Consider the following 15,249-nt stretch of genomic DNA (forward strand, 5'->3'; position numbering starts at 1 on the left):
AGGGAGCCGGAGTGGGAGACAGGCTATTATAGGGTTAAGGGAGACAGGCTATTATAGGGTTAATGGCGATAGCAAATAGGACAATACTCAGGACGGAACCCTGAGGCACACCGTTTTCCTGGATAAATGTGTCCTACAATGCAGAACCCACACACATCTTGAAAACTTGGTCTTTTAAAAACGCCTGAAGAAACATGCCAGGCGACCACAGAAGCCCCACATGTAAAGAGTATGGAGGATACTCGTTCTCCAATAGGTACCTTAAGCCTTCTCCAAATCGAAGAACACAGCCACAGTCTGGGAATTCCGCACAAAACTATTCATGACTTGAGTGGACAAAGTAACGAGATGGTCAATTGCAGAAAGCCGCACTCTAAATCCCAACTGTGCAACCGTCAGTAAATTGCGAGGCTCTAGCCACAATGCCAGAAGGGCATGAATCATACATTCCACCACCTTGTGAACACCGCTGGTAAGAGAGATGGTGAAGTAACTAGAAGGAATGTTTTTGTCCTTACCGGGCTTAGGTATGGGTACGATGGTGAGTTCACACCAACATTTGGGAAATTTGCCCTCTGTCCAAATGCGGCTGTACGTGTTAAGCAGGAAGTGCTTGCCCGCAAGAGAAAGGTGCTGCATCATCTGGATGTGGATGGCATCTGGCCTTGGGGCAGAGGAATGGTATGAACTGCCGAGAGCATGATCTAGCTCCCTCATAGTAAAGGCGGCATTGTAGCACACATGATTCGGGGAAGAGAATGGTATTGCCCGAGCCTCCTCTGCTTGTTTCCGATGGAGGAAGGTAAGGTAATAGTGGGAAGAGCTCTAAATGTCCACAAAATGGTGGCCCAAGGTGTTGGAGATAGCAATATGGTCCACGATGCCATTGTTTGCTACTGTCAGGCTGGAAATTGGGGAATGGATCTTGGTTCCAGAGTGCCGTTTGAGGTTGGTCCACATTACATACGAACGGGTGGAACTGTTGAAACAACTAGTGAACAAAATCCTGCTAGGTCTTTTGCTATGCATAAGAACTTTGCAAGCACCTGTTTATAATGAATGCAGTTTGCCATTGTAGGATGACTGTTGAAAATGCGAAGGCACATCTGTCTGTGAAATGCGTCTCAGCATGCCTCAGTCCACCAAGGGACTGGGACATGACATGGTAAAGATGAAGTGCAAGGAATGGAACGTTCTGTGGCAGTAAGGATAACGCTTTTGAGATATTCCACCTGGTCATCACAACTGGGGAAATCTTGTTCTTTGAAGGTCGCCAGGGAGAAGTAAACCTGCTAATCAACCTTAGTGAACTGCCATTTGGGTGTGCATGCGGGTGGGGTATAAGTCAGTAAATGGATAGCACATGGGAAATAGTCACTCGAGCAGGTGTCTGAAAGAATGGACCATTCAAGCTGATGGGCAAGCTGGGCAGTACAGAAGGATGGTTTGGTTGGTTTATGGGATTGAAGGGACCAGACTGCTAGGGCCATTGGTCCCTTTTTCCAAAAACTTCAAAACACCCACAAAGAATAAAAACCAAAAATGGAGATTACAAGAGAAGAGACAGGACAAGAAAGACTCAGACAGAGACCAGACAAAAGTATTAAAACTCACAAAGAGTGGCCAGCTGGAGTGGCCGAGTGGTTCTAGACACTACTGTCTGGAACCGCGCACCCGCTACGGTCGCAGGTTCGAATCCTGCCTCGGGCATGGTTGTGTGTGATGTTCTTAGGTTAGTTAGGTTTAAGTAGTTCTAAGTTCTAGGGGACTGATGACCTCAGCAGCACAGTGCTCAGAGCCATTTGAACCACACAGAGTGTGACTGGTTGGCTGACCAGAGAGGCAAAAAAGGAAAAGCCAACCACCAAGAAACACACTAAAAACCCAGTCTAAAATCGTAGGCTAAAGGCTAGACTTAAAAAAAAACTGACAAACACTTAGATCAAGTGATAAAGACCCCCTGCCCAAACAAAATGCAAAATTAAGCCTGCCATGGCAGTGTCATCTGTTAAAAGGGCAGGGAGTGTATCTTGCAGCGCAAATGGCTGCCTGAGTGCAGTTAAAAGGGGACAGGCCGACAGAATGTGGACCACCGTCAAAGCGGATCCGCAGTGACAGATGTGGGTCCTCACGGCGCGATAAGTGGCTGTGCGTCATCCAGGTGTGCCCAATGTGCAGCCAGCAGAAAACAACAGACTCCTTGTAAGAGACCAGCAAGGGAGGAGTGCCACGCACCAGTAGCCTCCTTGATGACCCGAAGTGTGTTGGTTGAAGACAGGGAGCGTCATTCTTCACCCCAGGTGCGAAGTAACTTCCGCTGCAAATCTGATCTGAGGTCACTCTTCAAAAGGCTGGTGCACCGACAGCCTGTTTGGCAAGCACGTCAACACGTTCAATTCCTGGGATGCCAAGATGACCCGGTGTCCACACAGACCACAGAGCAGCTGCAACGGGCAAGAGTAAGGATGGACTCTCGGATACCCATCACCAGATGAGAGTGAGGGAAACCCTGGTCAATGGCTCGTAAACCGCTCAGGGAGTCACTAAAGATAATGAAGGACTCACCTGAGCAGGAACGGATGTACTCTAGGGAATGAAAGATGGCAACTAGCTCGGCAGTGAAAACACTGTAGCCAGCCGGCAATGAGTATTGTTCGTAATGATCCCCTAGAGTGAGAGCATAACCGACATGACCAGCAACCATCGAACTGTCAGTACAGACCACATCATGCCATGAAACGTATCAAGGACTGAAAAAAAGGGGGACTGCAGGAGGGACCGAGTCCTTCGGGCCCTGTGCCAAATCGAGCCGAAGGCATGGGCAGGGCACATACCACGATAGTGTACGAAGGGCCCGGAAAAAGAGGTGGAAGAGGGAAAACTCCAACCCCAGAGAGAAGAGCTCTGACGTGAACTGCGATCACACAACCCGACCGAGGCTGGCATTCTGAAAGATAGATGACAGACTGAGGGAAGAGGAGATGATAATTGGAATGCCCAGGCAAGCTACAAACAAGTGTAGTATAAGCAGTGAGTAAACGTTGGCGGCGGAGACACAATGGAGGGACACCTGCCTCCCCAAGTATGCTGTTCACAGGGCTTGTCTGAAAAGCTACAGTGGCAAATCAGATCCCACTGTGAAGGATAAGGTCCAGCACCTGCAATGCAGAAGGGGATGCTGAACCACAAGCCAGGCTCCCATAATCCAGACTGGACTGAATTAACGCCTGGTAGAGCCTTAAGAGGGTAGACCGATCAGCTCCCCAGCTGGTGTGGCTCAAGCAACGCAGAGCATCAAGATGCCGCCAACACATCTGTTTAAGCTTCATAATATGAGGGAGCCAAGTCAACCGAGCATCAAAAACCACACCCAAAAACCTATGTGTCTCCACCACAGCAAGAGGTTTGCCATAAAGATAAAACCGTGGCTCAGAGTGAACAGTGTGTCGCTGGCAGAAATGCACAACCCAAGTCTTGGCAGCCGAAAACTGGAAGCCATGCGCTACAGCCCAAGACTGCGCCTTCCGGATAGCGCCCTGCAGCTGCCGCTCAGGAGCCGTAATGCCAGCGGAGCTATAGTATAGGCAGAAGTCGTCAGCATACAAGGAAACTGGAGACAGTTGTTCCCACCACTGCAGCAAGCCCATTGATTGCAATTAAAAAGAGGCAGACACTTAAGACAGATCCTTGTGGGACCCCATTCTCCTGAACTCTGGAGGAACTATGGGAGGCCGCAACTTGCACGTGGAAGGAACAAAGCGACAAAAAATTGTGAATGAAAATTGGGAGTGGACCACGAAGACCCCAACCATGAAGCGTAGAGAGGATGTGATGTCGCCATATTGTATCGTATCCCTCATGTCAATGAAGATGGCGACCAGGTGATGACGGCGAGCAAAGCCCGTACAGATGGCAGACTAAGCACACAAGATTATCGACGGCAGAGCGACCCACTCTGAGATGGAGCCAGAAAGCCCCGAGACTCAAGTAGCCAACTTAACAGCCGGCTCACCATGCGTTCGAGCAACTTGCAAAGAATGTTGGTGAGGCTAATGGGGTGGTAGCTGTCCACCTCCAGTGCTTTTTTGCCAGGTTGCAAAACGGGGATTACAGTGTTTTCCTGCCACTGCGACGGTATCTCATCCCCAACCCAGATATGGTTGTAAAGGTCTAGGAGGCGTTGCTGGTAGTCCAGCGAGAGGTGTCTGAGCATCTGACAGTGGATGCGATCTGGCCCGGGAGCTGTATCAGGGCAAGCGGCTAGGGCACTTTGGAATTCCCACTCATTGAATGAAACATTGTAGGATTCTGGGTGGCGTGTGTGAAATGAAAGGCTCCGACATTCCAACCACTCTTTCACGGAGCGGAAGGCCAGTGGGTATTTCGCAGGAGGGGAATTCTGAGCAAAATGCTCTGCTAAGCGGTTTGCAATTGTGTCGGAGCCAGTACAAACTGCTCCATTCAGTGAAAGTGCAGAGGCACTGACAGGGGACTGATAGCTACAGAGTCGCCTAATCTTGGCCCAAAACTGCGATGGAGATATGTGGAGCCCAATGGTGGAGACATACCTTTCCCAGCACGCCTGCTTGTGTTGGCGAATGATGCGGCGGGCCCGCACACGGAGCCATTTAAAGGCGATGAGGTGTTCCAATGAGGGATGCCTCTTGTGACGCTGGAGTGCCCACCTGCCATCTATAATCGCCTCAGCGATCTCAGGTGACCACCAAGGCACAGTCCTCTGCCGAGGAGCCCCAGAAGAACAGGGAATGACAGATTCTGTAGCAGTAACAATGTCTGTGGTGACCGAGTGAACCACTGCGTCAATGACGTCATTGGAAAGAGGCTCAACAGTGACAATGGAGGAGAACAAGTCCCAGTCAGCCTTATTCATAGCTCATCTGCAGGTGCGCCCAGAAGAGTGACGCTGTGGCAGTGACAGAAAGATAGGAAAGTGGTCACTACTACACAAGTTGTCGTAATGCACACTCGATTGGACAGACATGAAGAGACTAGTGCTACAGATCGAAAGGTCGATGACTGAGTATGTGCCATGTGCCACACTGAAATGTGTGAAGGCACCATCATTTAAAAGGGAAAGGTCGAGCTGTGCCAATAAATGCTCAACGGTGGCGCCTCAGCCTGTTGCCACTGATCCACCCCACAGAGGGTTATGGGCATTGAAGTCACCCAGTAACAGAACAGAGGGTGGCAATTAGGCTATCAGCGCAGCCAGGACATGCTATGGGACATCACCATCCAATGGGAGATACAGACTGCAGACAGTAACAGCCTGAGGCATCCACACCTGAACAGCGACAGTCTCTAAAGGTGTTTGTAGAGGGCCAGACTCGCTGCGAAGGGAGTGAAGGTTGTAGATGCAGACGCCACCAGATACCCTTTCATAAGCTGCCCGGTTCCTATAATAACCCCAATAGCCACGGAGGGTGGGGGTTTGCATTGCCGGAAACCAAGTTTCTTGAAGAGCAATGAAGAGGAAAGGGTGAAGGCTGAGAAGTTGTCGGAGCTCAGCAAGATGGAGGAAGAAACTGCTGCCATTCCACTGGAGAATGGCATTGTCCATGGCTGAGAAAGGCGTGAAGGGACTGGGGAGGCAGATTACACGGCTGAGTCACCTGCTGCCACCGATTGAGTACCTGTGCGAGTGACATCCACGGCATCTGAGGGTCCAGCAAGATCTAGGTCCTCAGCAGATGCCAGTATCTCTACCTCATCCTCAGATGCTGACTTTGTAGAAAGTGGTGGGATGGGTGCCACCGCACTGTCTGGATTCTTGGGGGCCTTCTTTTTCTGCTTTTCATGCTGTGCCTTCAGTGGTTTTGGCTGGGAGAGCTTCACTGGGTAAGTCTCAGGGACACACGAGGACCATGAAGCTCTACAACCAGTGACCTGTGGTTGCTTCAGCCACTGGCGGGTGTCCTCTTTTCCACTGGTCAGAACCTAGGAAGGAAAGGCCCCAAGGGACCCCTTCCTGGCGAGAGGAGCCGACGAAGACTTACGCTTCTCCGGCTGGGAAGTGGGAACTGGCGTCCCCAATGGTTGTGGGGTGTTGCTCCTGAAGTAGATGAAGCAGGAGCAACATCGAGTGAAGTGCCCCCCACCATTAAGGGAGCAGGTGGATTCTGACAGATCAGAGGGCCAACTGTACGCGGCGAAGTGGGAGACAATAGAACCGTCGCCGCAGCGGCGGCGTAGGTGTATGTCATTGGCACAGGATGAAGTGTCTCATATTTCTGCTTAGCCTCAGGGTATGTCAGGAGGTCCAGGGTCTTATATTCCATTATCTTCTGTTCTTTCTGGAAAATCCTACAGTTTGTAGAACAAGGGAAATGGTGTTCTCCGCAGTTAACACAGATGGGAGGCAGGGCACATGGAGTATTGGGATGCAAAGGACGACCACAATCTCGACACGTGACACCGGAAGTACAGCAGGATGACATATGCCCAAACTTCCAGCATTCAAAACACCTCATTAGAGAAGGTATATATGGCTTCACATCACAGTGGTAAACCATCACCTTGTCCTTTTTGGGTAAGGTGTCACCTGTGAAGGCCAAGATGAAGGCACCGGTGACAACCTGATTATCCCTCGGACCCTGATGGACGTGCCAGACCAAGTGAACACCTCGTCATTCTAGGTTGGCGCACAGTTCATCGTCTGACTGGAAAAGAAGATCCCTGTGGGATATAATACCCTGGACCATGTTTAAACTCTCATGGGGCGTGATAGTAACAAACATCCCCAACTTGTCGCAAGTGACTGGGCAGAGAATGCTGTTTTGATTGGAACTGACCCAGAGCACATTTTGGACAAGCCCTCTATCTCCCTGAACTTGTCCTCGAAATGCTCCACAAGAAACTGAGGCTTTGTCGACATAAATGATTCACCATCAACTCGGGTACAGACGAGGTACTGGGGTGAATAAACTTCACTGCCTTCTTTAGCCATACATTCCTCCCATGGAGTGGCCAGGGAGGGGAATGATCCGAGATCGTATTTCTTGCCATTGAGGATAGACCTCGATCGCTTAGAGACTGCTGGTGGAGGCCCACGAGTGAGAGTTTATGTACCACGCTTCATAGCGGGTCATCTGCCCTGATGCCACCCATTCCGACCAGGGCCTCTCCCCACGGGCGCAACCCAGCCACAGGAAAGAGCACCTGGCAGGGTGGCCTTTGCCGGGAGTCCTGATGCCCCAGAGAGATAGGCATCTACTTCTCGGCATACGTGGGGAGGTAGCAGCTCAGGCACAGTGCAGAAGGATAGGTAAAAATGGGAACAGGTCGTGAGGGTGCAATTTCGTTTTCTGGAGGCAGAGTACAAGGGAACGCTGCGATGCTAAAAGCTGTCTTAAATCCTCTTTGTGGGAGCAAAGGCCATAAATGTTCCATTGCAGGAGAGTCATGAGGAAGAGAAGTAGGGGTGTCACCTCGGCAGCTGCTAAGTGACAGCCTGTGAAGAGTCCCTACTACAGGGCACAGAAGCAAGAGGAGCCTGCTCCACTGGGTCCACAGAAGCATTGGCTTGCTTGTGCAGTCAGTCTGTGGAGTCCGATGCTGAAAAACAGTTGGTGGTGCGCACTGGCGACGTGTAAGCCGGCCGGGCTCAGGTATCACATGGTGACACTGTCGAAGAGGATCTTCGAGTTGGCAAAGGAAAAGACAGTTTGCCTTTGGTGGATTTCTTCGAGCCTTTCTGGTTAGAGGAAGACTCGGGTGGTGTTGACTGGAGGGACAGAGGATGTCTACATGGGAGTACTACTACTGTCCTTTCCGGCCTACCGGTTGTGTAGCTTGAGGCGAGAGAGTGACGGCTTGTCGCACAGCTTGATGGGGGATGGCGATGCTACCTTGAAAATGGGTGATTTCACAACATCAGAGGTCAAGGTAAATGTATGAATGCAGTGCGAGATGCCTGAAAGTGGATTGGGTACACTATCTTTAACATAATAATATTCAGTAATTTCAGCCCCATGGTAGTGAAAGGTTCAGTATATCACTTGCAAATGTAGAAACCCACCTTAAAGAGGAGACAAATATAGTGTACAATGAGCAAAACCAAATGGCAATTTTTACCTCAACATATGATGGTCGAGTAACTTCCATGTACAATTACTTTACTTGGTTCTACAGAATGGTAGAGGCCAACCTCAAGGAGGATCTGTTTGGTTTCCTGAGAAATGTACGACCACGAGCGGCAATACTGACCCTGCAACTTCTTTCAGAACATAGGTTAAAGAAAAGCAAACCTACATTTACAGTATCTGTAGAGTTGGAGAAAGATTTTGACTATGTTGACTGGAATACATCTTTGGAATTCTGAAAGTAGCAAGCATAAAATAGATGGAATGAAAGGTTATCTAAAACCTGTACAGAAACCTTCTAGGAGTTAGAGTCAAAGGACATGAAAGCAAAGCAGTGGTTGAGAAGCGACAGACAGGGTTGGAACCTATCCCCAATGTTATTTGACCTGTCCATTGAAAATGCAGTAAAGGAGACCATAGGAAATTCTGGAGAAGAAACTAACTTTCAGGGAGAAAAATAAAAACAGATCTGCTGATGACACTAATTAAATTTTCCCTGAGACATTTGATTCTCATTTTTATCTATGATAGTGATGGAAACTGAAAAAATGAATTAAAATTTGTGCCACAGCCAAGACCTGAACCCCGGTCTCCTAGCTTACTAGCCATTACGACACCACAACAGTATAGTGAACACAGCTGCATCGACTACCGTAGTCCAATGCCCTCCCTAACACAAACTTCAAACAACACCTTCAGCTTTTTTTCCCCTCCTTAGGTTGTCACTAAGAAGCTGAAGATGTGAACTGAAGTTTGTGTTAGAGATGGCGTTGGACTAAGGTAGTCTACTCAGCTGTGTCACCTTTACTGCTGCAGTGGTATAATGGCTAGAACATCTGTCTAGTAAGCAAGGTGAGCTGGATTGAAGTCCCAGCTGTGGCTCAGATTTTAATTAATTTCTTCAGCTTCCATCATTATTGTGGACATTGTAATTTTGTCAGAGACACCAAAGAGCTTGAAAAAGCAATTGAATAGAAAGAGCAACATCTTGGGAGGAGGATGTATGATGAACATCAACAAAAGCAAAACAAAGATAATGGAAGTAATGAAATTAAATCATGCAATGCTGAGGAAATTAGATTAGGAAATGAGACACTTATCTATCCTATTGTATAAGGGCAAATTTTAGTTCTAAGTTGTTACTAAGAATCTTTTGAAGTTCTTGACCAGTTTACTTCAAATTATCAAACTATACTCTAACATCTCAGACAGACAAAGGCTATATATTTTTTTAATCAACACTGTACAGGTTTCCACTTAAAACCAACTGTGAGAAAAAAACCAACTGTGAGAAAGAAAACTGATGCTGTGAAAAAAGTGCAGTTTTGTTTTCTTTCTTCCAACCTGAGATTATTTCTTCCATATATATTCTTCCTTTTTATATGTATCTTTGAAAATAATATCATACGCAAAAAATTATTTTTGTTTCTTCCTCGTAGTCAGTTTTTAAACAACACAGAAAAGTTGTGTTTATGGCTTATGAGAAGAATACTACCATGGAATATGACGCTGCAGCAACACACAGACACACACACACACACACACACACACACACACACACACAGACACACACACACACACACACACAGACACACACACACACACACACAGACACACACACACACACACACAGACACACACACACACACACACAGACACACACACACACACACACACACACACACACACACACACACACAGACACACACACACACACACACACACACACACACACACACACACAGACACACACACACACACAGACACACACACAGACACACACACACACACACACAGACAGACACACACACACACACACAGACACACACACACACACACAGACAGACACACACACACACACACACAGACACACACACACACAGACAGACACACACACACACACAGACAGACACACACACACACACAGACAGACACACACACACACAGACAGACACACACACACACAGACAGACACACACACACACAGACAGACACACACACACACAGACAGACACACACACACACAGACAGACACACACACACACAGACAGACACACACACACACAGACAGACACACACACACACAGACAGACACACACACACACAGACAGACACACACACACACACAGACAGACACACACACACACAGACAGACACACACACACACACAGACAGACACACACACACACACAGACAGACACACACACACACACAGACAGACACACACACACACACAGACAGACACACACACACACACAGACAGACACACACACACACAGACAGACACACACACACACAGACAGACACACACACACACACAGACAGACACACACACACACAGACAGACACACACACACACACAGACAGACACACACACACACAGACAGACACACACACACACACAGACACACACACACACACAGACACACACACACACACAGACACACACACACACACAGACACACACACACACACAGACACACACACACACAGACACACACACACAGACACACACACACACAGACACACACACACACAGACACACACACACAGACACACACACACAGACACACACACAGACACACACACAGACACACACACAGACACACACACAGACACACACACAGACACACACACAGACACACACACAGACACACACAGACACACACACAGACACACACACAGACACACACAGACACACACAGACACACACAGACACACACAGACACACACAGACACACACAGACACACACACACAGAGACACACACACACAGAGACACACACACACACACACACACACACAGACACACACACACACACACACACACAGACACACACACACACACACACACACAGACACACACACAGACACACACACAGACACACACACACAGAGAGAGAGAGAGAGAGAGAGAGAGAGAGAGAGAGAGAGAGAGAGAGAGAGAGAGAGAGAGAGAGGTGCTGTGGGAATGGTCAGAAAAAGGATTAAACTAGTAAAAGAGTGAGCTTAAAAGCATTCATGTGTGTTTTTTAATAAACAGAATTAAAGGTCTGCCTCTTTCCAGGCAAACTGAAAAATTTAACTGATTAACATGGCTGTTTACTTGCAAAGACCTTGATCACAGTGGCGAAGTTTGCAAAATTGGGAGAGAATAATTTTCAATGTTACCATTTGCAGAAAATAATTCTTTTTTTTATTGGAGTCTTGGCCTGAACATAATGGCCCCTCTATCTTTATAATGACAAAAAGAATTAATGTAATTCATATTTCACACTAATGCACAATGCTTGACAACAGTGCAAATGATTTCACCAGTGTAAATGGTACCACATTCATGGGACATGATACACACTAGAAACACTTAAGACCCACGCTGTGTTCAATCAGAGGTAACCTTTCTCGCCTTCGAGAACGGCTGTAACATTGGTCTCAGTCTACACCTCTTCAGCATGCTTCCTCTCTTGCTAATACTTGCTTCACAGTATGGAAAGAATGCAGCTGGCTTGGTCTCTTCTTCCAATTTAGGAGGCGTCTTCCGTCGGGGGCACTTTAATACGTTGGCAACTTCTCCTTTACTGTAACAGTTTTCTCTGAACATACACTTCAAACACAGAAATTCAGACTCCAGACAGTTGTCAGCAGTAATCTTTGCCCTCCGTTCTAATATGTTTACTACCACTTTCTTGTGTACAGGGTTGTGAAAACAGTTGGCATTTAAGTGCCAGTCCGTGTGCATAGATTTTCTATATGCTAAATGACCAAGCCAGCCTCCTCTCTTCTGTTCAACTAAAACGTCAAAGAATGGAAATTAGGTATCCCTCTCTGCCTCGACAGTAAATTTAATGTTGGGATGGACATAGTTGATGTGGTCAATTAACTACTGCAGTGCATTTTCACCATGAGGCCACACTGAGAAGGTGTTAACGAACTGGAGGAAGCAAGATGGTTGCAACCTTGCTGAGTTGCAGAGTTCAGAGCTTGCTACTCAAAGTGCTCCATGAAAAAGTTCATTACGGCCAGAGAGAGGAGGGATACCATGGCTGTGCCATCCATCATCTAATAATATCCATTGCTGTACAGAAAGCTATAGCGGAACAGCTTGACGATCTCAGATGGAAACCGTTGGGCCAAAAGATCCATCATGCCTTGATCTCGCACTCTCATAAAAAGTGAGAGTGTCCAGACTAACCATTAGGCCATTTTGGCCTGGTTTTCCTGTGGATCAAGATGAATCACTGTGCATTAACAATGTGATGTTTGCAGTGTCCCAGTTTGGGTGATAATGACCCTGCCAGATGTTTTTTCAGTCTGTAGCGGGTGAACTGTTGCACTAATTATAAGCCTCAGAGGAACTTTTTTCTTATGTCTCTTCAGCAATCCATAGAGACTGGGAGGTCTGGCAGTAAATTGCATTAATTTCTTTGTCACTTCTTCTGGCATACTAGAGTCCTTTGTTAACTTCCTTGTCTTTCTAATGATGGTCCATGTAGGATCATGACCAAGCTTCTGATATGTATCGTCATCTGATAAATGCAGCACCTTCAGGTGGTAATCTGGAGTGTACACGATTACAGTGGCACAGCTGGCAAGACAACCAAGTCCTCATTCTCACATAATAAATGCAAGCCATGTAGTTCCTCCTGGCTAATATTGGATTTCAGTGCCTTAGTTTTCATTAGAATACAGCTAGCAGTTAGTCTCACATTCTCAGCAGTGTCATATGAGAGATGCCTAATGCACTGCTTTATTCCTCTAACAATATCCAGTATCGACAGACATGGTGCTGGAGGTAAGTTAAGGCTTTTACTCAGCACTGCAACAGTGCCATCATGTAATTCTTGGTTGGAGAGATTAACAAAAGTTCTGTGGGTCTCTACATTGTCAGTTTGCATTACCACATTTTACAAATTTGATCAACTATGTCGCGTAAACAGAAGAACCTGCTGAACAAAGACTATGAACATTTCTTGCTACATTCTAGTTCAGTCTAAATAAATCAAGTACTTATTGTGAAGTGCCTAAATATATCGTTTCTTTTATCAGGCAAGCATGGTGTAAGGAAAAGGTTTGTTTGTCATCCAATAGACATTTAGCATTTTTGTGATGACTACAGGGAACAAACAAGGAACTGTTACACTGTCAGGAAACTGTGTATCATTCAAACATTACCATAAGAACTGCACTACAGGAAGTGTTATAAAATATTTCTTGTCAGTAAGTTAAAGTCCCAATTGATGGAGGTCCTCTGTAATGCAAGATAATGTACTGCCTTGTTTTTTCCTCAGTTAGTCACTTATGTAACAATTTAATCTGCAGTGGGGGCTTATGACATGAGAACATTTATGGTATGATTTAAGTGCTTAAAATTGTCATGTGTGCAAGTCTTGGAATCTTTGTTTTTAATAAGTTTTTTTTTAAAAAAAATACATTGGTGTCCAAAATGAGAGTAACAAAGGAAAAATTGTAAAATTGTGATTATTTTGTCACCAAACAGGTGATACTAAAGTACAAACAATGTAAAAAAAATACAGAGCGCAATTAACTGCAATATGCACAATGGTAGACAAAAATGTTCTTTATTTTTTCCAACTTAACGGATCATACACACATTCTGACAACTGGTTAATGTGCTCAGTATGAGGTGTGACCACCTCTGGCAACAAACAGGCCTGAATTTGATGGGACATGCTCTGAATGATTTCTTCAATCTAATGTTGAGGCAATGATGCCCGTTCCCCCTGCAGAGCTGCTCACAAGTCAGAGTAGTTGGTGGATGCTTACGTGATGCAACCTGTCTCGTTAATGCATCCCAGACAAGCTTTACGGGATTCAAACTGGGAGGTCAAGCAGGCCGTGCCACGCATGCAATATCTTCTGTTTCCAAAAAAAACATCCACCACCCGCGCTTTAAGGGGTCGAGCTTTATAGTCTATATTAAGTCTGGGCCACAGTACCTCGCAACAACTGCGCATGAAATCCCAAGATCTTCTCACAGTGCCTAACAGCACTTAACTCTTGCTGACTCATCTTTACCATTCCATGAAGAGCTGTTCAAATGGTCAACAATCCCTGCCCATACCATTAGGACTGTTCTCTCTTCACAATGTTTGGGTCCCGGAATTGTGTTCCACGTGCCCTCCAGATGCGAACCCATTGAGAATCACTCTTCCAGACCAAATCAGGACTTATCTCCAAAAAGAACATTGGCCCACTGGTTGACCGTCCAGCAAGTTGAATGCTCCACTCTAGACCTTCCTTCAGTGAAGACATGCTAGAAGTAAACAGACAGCAGGTCTCCAACAATAAAGGCCATTCAGCTGAAGCCTTCTTTACACCGTTTACCTCGATACAACATGGCCAGGGGATGCTGCGAGCTCAGATATTAGTTGCAGTGCAGTAATAAGGTGGAACAATCATGCACATACAGCCAAATAATGGTCCACTCTTTCTGATGTCAAGTGGTCGGTCCTGTCCTGGTCTCCGGGATACAGTTTTGGTCTCTAAACTGTCATCTCATTTGAGAAACACCACGATGATTCACATTAAACCATCAGGCTACATCAGTTTGTGACTCTCCTGCTTCCTTTCTTCTTATGACCCACCACAGCAGATAATCTGTAGGTGTCTTCTCTATGCCAAACTTCACCCACTGTGTGTGCACAGTGATTGTGAATGTGGGACTACCCTGCAAACACTACCCTGTTTGATAGGTGCCCAGACGTCATTGCTGGTGTTGTCCGTTCATCAGAATGCCATCTTACATGCAGAACACGATCTTAAGGACATCTGTTGACAGTTTGTATTCTTGTATCATGAATTAGAGACAGGACAGGGAAATAGTTTGCTTCTTTAATTTTAGACCAGTGTACTTTCAGTATTCCTTAGCAGCTAAAATTTGACAGTGCATTTCTTATAGTGTATTTTACCTACATGAAAAATTTCAGGGAAAGTTTTGATGTATTGGATTGGACAACTCCTTCCACAGTTATGAGATTTTCACATATCATTTGTTTCTACTGTTTTATTTTTCCTGTCCCACTGCCTCTCTAGTTACCTAAGAGTCCTGTCTAATCACTGAACAAGTCTTTCCTCCTCTCCTCTTTCATTCTTTTTATTGACCAATAAAGCTGCAGAATTCTGAAAGA

The 15,249-nt window shown here is 46.4% G+C and overlaps 1 protein-coding gene across 2 annotated transcripts in view; it reads right to left on the reverse strand.

Annotated features, from left to right (window-relative positions):
- The window catches only part of LOC126279043 (stromal membrane-associated protein 1), a 131,199-nt gene that overhangs the window by 59,766 nt on the left and 56,184 nt on the right, over positions 1–15,249 (reverse strand). The window lies entirely within an intron of this gene.

Source organism: Schistocerca gregaria, chromosome 6 (genome assembly GCF_023897955.1).
Source record: "Schistocerca gregaria isolate iqSchGreg1 chromosome 6, iqSchGreg1.2, whole genome shotgun sequence".
NCBI classification, from domain to species: Eukaryota; Metazoa; Arthropoda; class Insecta; order Orthoptera; family Acrididae; genus Schistocerca; species Schistocerca gregaria.